We start from the raw sequence: 9,887 nt of genomic DNA, 5'->3' as shown, positions 1-9,887 counted from the left end.
AAAAAGAACACGAATTACATTACATAATATAATAAAGTTTTTAATTACATAATGTAATATGATATAATATAAGTATTTGATGTACCCCCGTAAATAATCAAGGCTTATGCCCCCATAAATTATATCCTGATGAAGCTTGCTTAAAGCGAAACCGGTCGATGTGTTAAATAATAAATATTTGTGGTTAAATACAATGTGTTTGTTTTATTTTAAAAAATTAAAATATAGTTTTATAAAATAATAACTTGAGAATTCACCTGCATCCTAACTATTTTTCACGGATTGACTTAGTAGATAACAATTTAAAAATATTTTTTACATGTAAATAGGGAAAAAGTATTTAAGAAAATTAATTTGTCTATAGACAATGCTCAATGTCAAATAAAAGTGTACACATATTTTGTATACATGTTTAGAGATAATCATAATTAATAAATTCTTAAAGAGTATAGTGAATGAAATATGTACAAATTTTCTTTTTTTTTGGAAAACAGACTTCAATTTCCTACCAAAGGTACCACATGTATCAAAAAATATGTTGGAATCCTTCAAGTTTTGGTTTTTATTATACAATTCGCACATTCTTCTGATTGGATCCCTGACACCAGCATTTGTGTGCGTCCGGCTAATATGGAATAAGTCGTTTAGCCTAGTCATACTGACTGGGCATACTGGGCATACTGACTAAATGCTGGCGTCCCACAGGGATCGGCTCTGTCTCCGACTTTGTTTTTGTTGCACATCAATGACCTTTTGACATGTGCACCGATTCATTGTTACGCGGATGACAGTACAGTTCATGATAGCTTTTTGTTTGACAAGCCCCCAAAGGGCACACAAACTCCAACGGCTCGGAGGGCTTTGAAGCAGAGAATGGACGGTTATCTCGAGAGTATTTCCTCCTGGGGTAAAAATAATCTCGTCGAATTTAATGTTTCAAAGACCCAATCCTGTCTGATTACGTCTAAAAGGGATCCAAATGATAATCTAGTCTCCTTCAACGGAAGCAATCTTCCGAACAGGCCTTCCATTGATATGCTTGGTGTAACTATAAGTGACCAGCTCAGGTACGGGGGCTCCATCGAAGCCAGAGTAAAGTTGGCCTCTCAGAAGCTGGGCGTACTGTACAGGGCCCGCAGATACTTTAATAGTACACAACTGCTCACCCTGTACAAATCGCAAGTGCGCCCTACTGTCGAATTTGGCAGCCATCTCTGGTCTGGAGCCCCAAAATACCTGAAAAAAACCCTTGACTCTGTGCAGAAACGGGCGGTCCGTTTGATAGATTCCCCAATCTTAACAAACGGACTGCAATCTTTAGAGCACAGGCGTCAGGTAGGTATGCTGTCCTTGTTCTATCGGTATTACAATGGAAGATGCTCTGAGGAACTAGCGTCATTGATCCCTTCGGCACCGGTGCGTAGTCGGGATACACGCCAAACGCGCGCCCAACATTTGTACACAGTTGACACTTGTCACATGAGAACAGGTCGCTTCTACGATTCGTTCTTAAGTTCAACAGCTCGGCTGTGGAACGAACTGCCGGCCTCTGTGTTTCCTCCCTCCTACAACATGGGACTCTTCAAGACCCATGTTCACTCCTTCCTCTCCACAAAAAGACCCTCCACACAGCATTCCCAAAGATGACATAGGCCCTGAGGAAAATTATTTTCTTCAGGGCTTCCTGTGTGGAGTAAATATAAAAAAAAAAAAAAAAAAATACTGGATGTATTTTAAAGTTTATTAGTTTAGTAAACCAGGACAGTCTATAAAGTTGATTTTGTACAAGGTCATTAGGTCAAGGTAAGTTCGCCGGTTAGTAAGAGTGGAGACGTTATATCTCGAGAGCATATTTGTGTATCCCCGTTTAGGTGCGCTCATTCTGTGATTGAGGTAACGTAGAAATTTCTTCTGGATACTTTCAATGTTTTCTTTATAGATACCGTAAAGTGGAGTCCATATGGAGGTGCAGTATTCAACTTGAGAACGGACTAGCGTGTAGCAAAGCAGAAGGTGGGTTTCAGGATTTCAAAATACACGGCTGTTTCTGATAACAAAGCCTAGCATGCAGTAAGCTTTATTCACAATGTTTTTAATGTGCGCATTGAATGAAGTTTGGAATCAAAAAGTACGCCAAGATCTCTTATACAATATACGCGCTCTATTGAATAGTTACGAATATAATAATTGTGTATGATAACGTTATGATTTTTAGTAAAGTTTATTTGTTTACATTTGTTGTAACTTAGGTAAATTTTTTTTTCATTGCAAAACGCTTCGAACCTTACTAAGTCTCGTTGGATGAGTAGACAATAATTTAAATTCCTAACAATGGCAAATATTCTAATGTCATCGGCGTACAAGAGAAATAAACAATGCATGAAACATTCAGTACCAGTATTAAATTTATATATATATATATTATTGTTTTATAAAAAGTTTAAATAACAGCGACCTAGGATGATCCCTGTAGTACGACAGAAGTAACTGGTTCCCATACGGAAGTATGTCCTCGTAGCGATACAGCTTGCTGTCGTTTTGTTAAGTATGAGATGAATCAACGTAATAAATTTCCCCTTATTCCGTTACATATAATTTTTTAATATGAATAAGGTGGTCAACCTTATCAAAGCTTTTTTGAAATTGCAGTAAATTGCATCTACCCGATGGCCTCGATCCATGCTCGTAAACAAGAAATTAGAGTAAATAAGTAAATTACTCACGGTACATTTGCCTTTGACAAACCCGTGTTGTTGGTCTGTAATTTTGGCGGCAACTGGGGATATATATTGGCATGGACAAGTCTTTCCAACAGTTTAGGGATCGCCGAGAGAGTGGATATTGGCCAGTAGTTTTCCACTCGTTGACGCGAATCACCCTTGTGGACCGATATGATATAGGCCAACTTCCACGTGCCAGGGATCACTCAGACTTTGTTTATGTCTAGCGACTTTAAACTTGATTGCACTTCTTGTTTTGTTAGTTCAATCGCGTGAATATGCGCAAGTCCAGAGTCGTGAAGTCTGATTCAAGTTGGTCGATGTCGATGAGTTTTGGTGATATGCTTTTCCCAATTTGATTTACTGTCAAAAGTAATTCCGAGGTATTTTATTTTTTTCCAAGGGATGTTTTCTCCGAATAGGTAGGTGGTCTTTTAGGGCGTCTACGGGAGAAACCACAGGCGGCGCTTTTGGAGGGATTTATACAAATTCGCCATTTTTTGATAAATGATTCTAGGTATTACATTACACATTCATACGTATGTATGTATGTGTACGTGTAAGCATATATATATGTGTACCCACCTCAGAACAGAAATCTTCTAATGAGGCGGGTTACTTCCTGTTTGTAAATGATATTTTGATGTTATTTCAATAAACGCCCGGGTTGTCGGCAATTAAAAAATAAAATAAAATAAAAAAAGTTCTTATCCGTGGTCTTGAACGCGTCGTCAATAACATCAATAATAATACGCTGAATGCATAGCTATCATAGAAGCTCTTCAACTTGTCAAATCATTAAATATTAAAAACGCACTCATCCTTTCAGACTCGCTTAGCTCACTACAAAAAATAAGCGCATCCCCACTCAATTCCAGTAGCGACTCTCTAATCTGCTCGATCAGGGACCTACTGCATTCCATGTCACTAGTTCATGCATCAGTGGTCCTAGCCTGGATACCGGGACACCTCGGTATTACTGGAAATGACATGGATGATTATATTGCTAAGGAAGCCACTGCCCATGGTCCGTTAAGTGATATCCCTATTCCGGTTAGAGACCATTTCCCTATTCTAAAAACTAAGTACCAACTCCAGTGGTCTTCTGAATGGAAAAAAATCTTCTCTGATAACAGGCCACCAGTACTCATTAATTCAACCTTCTATTCCTGTTAAGCCCTGGTTTCACAAATACACTACCATGCCTAAAAAATATATTTCTTCCTTAACCCGAATGCGGCTGGGTCACACTTGTTGTCTTAGCCATCTTGCCAGGTTCCACATAGTCAGTTCGCCGTACTGTGATTGTGGGTCAGAGGATACTCTGGACCATAATTTTTTTCAGTGTTCCATCAATGACCAATTTCCAAACTTCATGCATGAATTGGTAAAACTTGATATTAAATTGCCTACCAGTATACCCTGCCTTCTTAGTTTAAACACTTCTGAATTTTACCATTTGTTGGCAAAATTTATTTATAAAAATGGCCTTAATATCTGACCATAATAATAAATATAAACCAAATTTCTTTCACTTTCATTTGTATTCATTTGTTCAGGTTCCTATTTTCATCTTTATTTTCATCTATTTTTACTAATCCCAACTCTCATATTTTGACTGAGTTAAAACACTATTCTTTATGCATTTGTATATTTTTCTTGATTATTTTATTGTATTTGTTTATATTCATTTCATAGTACTGTTTTTTAAAAAAAAAATGCCACTAATTTTGGAAAAATCTGTTCTTTTAAATAACAAAAAATCCCCCTACTATTGTGCACAGGTTCCAATTTTTATAATTTTGTAATTACCTATTATTACCAGCTCTGAATTGTTTTTGTTAAGTTATGTTTATGTTACACCCATGTTATGTTTATGGTAGGTTTATGCTTATGATATGTTATGTTCACGTTATGTGCATGTTATGATAATGATATGTTTATGTTATGTTCATGGTATGTTTGTGTTATGTTTATCTTTATGTTTTATAATCACATTTGTTTACTCCCATATGCTGTGTTTGTTTATAAGATTGTCAATTTCATAATTCTGTTTAAAAACAATGCTACTAATTTTAGAAAAATCTTTGGTTAAATAACGAAAAGCGCCCACTTATATTGTACACAGATTCCTATTTTTATAATTTTGCGATAATCTACTGTTACCAGCTCTGTACCGTTTATGTTAAGTATGTTATGTTATGTTTATGTCATGTTATGTTATGTTATGTTATGTTATGTCATGTCATGTCAAGTTATGTTATGTTATGTTATGTTATGTTATGTTATGTTATGTTATGTTATGTTATGTTATGTTATGTTATGTTATGTTGTGTTGTGTTGTGTTGTGTTGTGTTGTGTTGTGTTGTGTTGTGTTGTGTTGTGTTGTGTTGTGTTGTGTTGTGTTGTGTTGTGTTGTGTTGTGTTGTGTTGTGTTGTGTTGTGTTGTGTTGTGTTGTGTTGTGTTGTGTTGTGTTGTGTTGTGTTGTGTTGTGTTGTGTTGTGTTGTGTTGTGTTGTGTTGTGTTGTGTTGTGTTGTGTTGTGTTGTATTGTGTTGTGTTGTGTTGTGTTGTGTTGTGTTGTGTTGTGTTGTGTTGTGTTGTGTTGTGTTGTGTTGTGTTGTGTTGTGTTGTGTTGTGTTGTGTTGTGTTGTGTTGTGTTGTGTTGTGATCACCGCCGGTGATCACCTAGAGGCTGACCAATCCCTGCTGCATTGATGCCGACAACCTAGATTTTGACAAATACCTGCTGGCTACCGACTGAACTGCCCACTGCCGGTGATCACCTAGAGGCTGGCCAATTCCTGCTGCATTGATGCCGACAACCTAGATTCTGATGAATTCCTCCTTGCTACCGACTGAACCAGCCACAGATGCTGACAACCTAAAGGCTGACGAATACCTGCTGGCTACCGACTGAACTGCACACCGCCGGTGATCACCTAGAGGCTGACCAATCCCTGCTGCATTGATGCCGACAACCTAGATTTTGACAAATACCTGCTGGCTACCGACTGAACTGCCCACTGCCGGTGATCACCTAGAGGCTGGCCAATTCCTGCTGCATTGATGCCGACAACCTAGATTCTGATGAATTCCTCCTTGCTACCGACTGAACCAGCCACAGATGCTGACAACCTAAAGGCTGACGAATACCTGCTGGCTACCGACTGAACTGCCCACTGCCGGTGATCACCTAGAGGCTGACCAATCCCTGCTGCATTGATGCCGACAACCTAGATTCTGATGAATTCCTCCTTGCTACCGACTGAACCAGCCACAGATGCTGACAACCTAAAGGCTGACGAATACCTGCTGGCTACCGACTGAACTGCCCACTGCCGGTGATCACCTAGAGGCTGACCAATCCCTGCTGCATTGATGCCGACAACCTAGATTCTGATGAATTCCTCCTTGCTACCGACTGAACCAGCCACAGATGCTGACAACCTAAAGGCTGACGAATACCTGCTGGCTACCGACTGAACTGCCCACTGCCGGTGATCACCTAGAGGCTGACCAATCCCTGCTGCATTGATGCCGACAACCTAGATTCTGATGAATTCCTCCTTGCTACCGACTGAACCAGCCACAGATGCTGACAACCTAAAGGCTGACGAATACCTGCTGGCTACCGACTGAACTGCCCACTGCCGGTGATCACCTAGAGGCTGACCAATCCCTGCTGCATTGATGCCGACAACCTAGATTCTGATGAATTCCTCCTTGCTACCGACTGAACCAGCCACAGATGCTGACAACCTAAAGGCTGACGAATACCTGCTGGCTACCGACTGAACTGCCCACTGCCGGTGATCACCTAGAGGCTGGCCAATTCCTGCTGCATTGATGCCGACAACCTAGATTCTGATGAATTCCTCCTTGCTACCGACTGAACCAGCCACAGATGCTGACAACCTAAAGGCTGACGAATACCTGCTGGCTACCGACTGAACTGCCCACTGCCGGTGATCACCTAGAGGCTGGCCAATTCCTGCTGCATTGATGCCGACAACCTAGATTCTGATGAATTCCTCCTTGCTACCGACTGAACCAGCCACAGATGCTGACAACCTAAAGGCTGACGAATACCTGCTGGCTACCGACTGAACTGCCCACTGCCGGTGATCACCTAGAGGCTGGCCAATTCCTGCTGCATTGATGCCGACAACCTAGATTCTGATGAATTCCTCCTTGCTACCGACTGAACCAGCCACAGATGCTGACAACCTAAAGGCTGACGAATACCTGCTGGCTACCGACTGAACTGCCCACTGCCGGTGATCACCTAGAGGCTGGCCAATTCCTGCTGCATTGATGCCGACAACCTAGATTCTGATGAATTCCTCCTTGCTACCGACTGAACCAGCCACAGATGCTGACAACCTAAAGGCTGACGAATACCTGCTGGCTACCGACTGAACTGCCCACTGCCGGTGATCACCTAGAGGCTGGCCAATTCCTGCTGCATTGATGCCGACAACCTAGATTCTGATGAATTCCTCCTTGCTACCGACTGAACCAGCCACAGATGCTGACAACCTAAAGGCTGACGAATACCTGCTGGCTACCGACTGAACTGCCCACTGCCGGTGATCACCTAGAGGCTGGCCAATCCCTGCTGCATTGATGCCGACAACCTAGATTTTGACAAATACCTGCTGGCTACCGACTGAACTGCCCACTGCCGGTGATCACCTAGAGGCTGGCCAATCCCTGCTGCATTGATGCCGACAACCTAGATTCTGATGAATTCCTCCTGGCTACCAACTGAATAAGCCATTGATGCTGAAAACCTAGAAGCCAGCCAATTCTTCCTGGCTACCAACTGAATTAGCCATTGATGCGGAAAACCTAGAAGCCGGCCAATTCTTCCTGGCTACCAACTAAATTGGCCATTGATGCTGATAACCTAGAGGCTGACCAATTCTTCTTGGCTACCAACTAAATTGGCCATTGATGCTGAAAACCTAGAAACCGGCCAATTCTTCCTGGCTACCAACTAAATTAGCCATTGATGCTGAAAACCTAGAAACCGGCCAATTCTTCCTGGCTACCAACTGAATTAGCCATTGATGCTGAAACCCTATAAGCCGGCCAATTCTTCCTGACTACCAACTGAATTAGCCATTGATGCTAAAACCCTAGAAGCCGGCCAATTCCTCCTGGCTGCCAACTAAATTAGCCATTGATGCTGAAAACCTAGAAGCCGGCCAATTCTTCCTGGCTACCAACTAAATTAGCCATTGATGCTGAAGCCCTAGAAGCCGGCCAATTCTTCCTGGCTACCAACGGAATTAGCCATTGATGCTGATAACCTAGAGGCTGACCAATTCTTCGTGGCTACCAAATAAATCGGTCATTGATGCTGAAAACCTAGAAGCCGGCCAATTCTTCCTGGCTACCAACTGAATTAGCCATTGATGCTGAACACCTAGAGGCTGGCCAATTCTTCCTGGCTACCGACTAAATTAGCCATTAATGATGACAACCTAGAAGCTGGCCGATTCCTGCTGGCTACCAATTGAACTGGCCACTGCTGCAGCAGTCGCCCACGCCATTTACTGTATCGTATGGCGCGATGATGCACAATGTGCTTCAATCTGAAATTATCGCTGAAAGGATTCCGGTTGTATCAGTTTTCTATCTGTGTTTTAAATCCCAGTTGTATTGAAATACATATAACTATTTCTTGTGAATTGGGCTGGCCGTAAAAAATAGGAAGTACCTATAAGCTACACCCCTTTGTACGTTCTGTATACCAAAACAATACTTGTAATTATAATGTGAATTTTGATTCGAATCGTCTTTCCTTCTTGATGGTTTGGATAAAACACCTCAGGGTGTTTTACTTCCAGGTTAAGGACTGATGTGTGCCGGTGCTTATTATTTACAGTCTTTTCTTGTGCAGGCAAACACGTCCCGTACAGTTTGGTTTATTTATGTTACGTTATGTTATGTTATGTTGTGTAATCAATTTTACCTTGTAATTTGTTGTATTTATTAATAAAAAAATGTTGTAATGTATGGGCAAGATCACTCTTAATGGGTGAAAGCCAATATAAAGAATAATAAAAAAAAACAGCACCTCACTATTAAAATATTTTATGGAAATCGCTTTGAAAATTTTATAAAACGTTTTTATTTCAAATAACATTTAAAAATTTTGTCCACACAAATGTCACTATGTCAATGACAATTCTTTTCAAAAATTCTTCAGCCGGTAGATAGGTTCCTACCATAAAAATATTGATTACTCCGATTTGATATATCTCAGTAGGGACCAGGATCATGCGAACTCTGGCGGTATAAAGAGGTGGTATCCAACACCGCGACCATCTTGAACCGGAGCCGGAACGTAACAAACAAGTACATGAACAGTTTTTTTTGTTTCTCCAGTAGTAAACTTGACTGTATTATAGTTAATTAATGGTGATTTTTATTAATTTTAAATAGTTTTTTAATCACTAATAGTGACGGTGTTTGCTTAGTGCGAAATTATTCATATCATTCACGACACAACCAATTTGGGAGTAAGGTTTGGGTACCGTAGCCCTGGCAACCATTTATTGTATAACCAACACCTCTCGCTACTTATTCATTTGTACACTTGCACTCGCTAATTTGTACACTTGCTAATAAATATTAGATTATGACATTATCCGTTTATTTCGATCCTACCCCACATATTGGTACTTAAGTTATAGATGGATTTAGTACAAATGATTACAATATCGCTTCATCGAGGCATTTTATTTTACACTGTAAGTTTCTCAATACATTTAATTAAAAATTTATTTTATATTTTTACAGTACACATGACATAATTTACATTTAATTAATATTTTGACAATTATTTATATTATTACTCATAATAGATAATACGGAGGGATAAGAAGTATATCCATATGTAAATACATAATACATTGATGTAACTATAAAAAACCCCCACTACGACCATCTTTTCATGCCTGCTCATAATCCAAAAATATATTAGAAACAAATATTCACTTTGAACACCTCACAAATTACTTGCAGTACTGAAACAAGATAATATAGTGTTAACTTACTACCAAAAGTTGGTAACTTACAAAAAACATCTTTTGAATTAAACTCAATTTTCAAGTTTGATCTTCATTATAAAGTCAGGGTTTTGGAAAATAATGT

Source organism: Hesperophylax consimilis, chromosome 2 (genome assembly GCF_061612785.1).
Source record: "Hesperophylax consimilis isolate HC1 chromosome 2, BYU_Hcon_1.0, whole genome shotgun sequence".
In the NCBI taxonomy this organism is placed as follows: Eukaryota; Metazoa; Arthropoda; class Insecta; order Trichoptera; family Limnephilidae; genus Hesperophylax; species Hesperophylax consimilis.
This window is presented reverse-complemented; position numbering follows the sequence as displayed.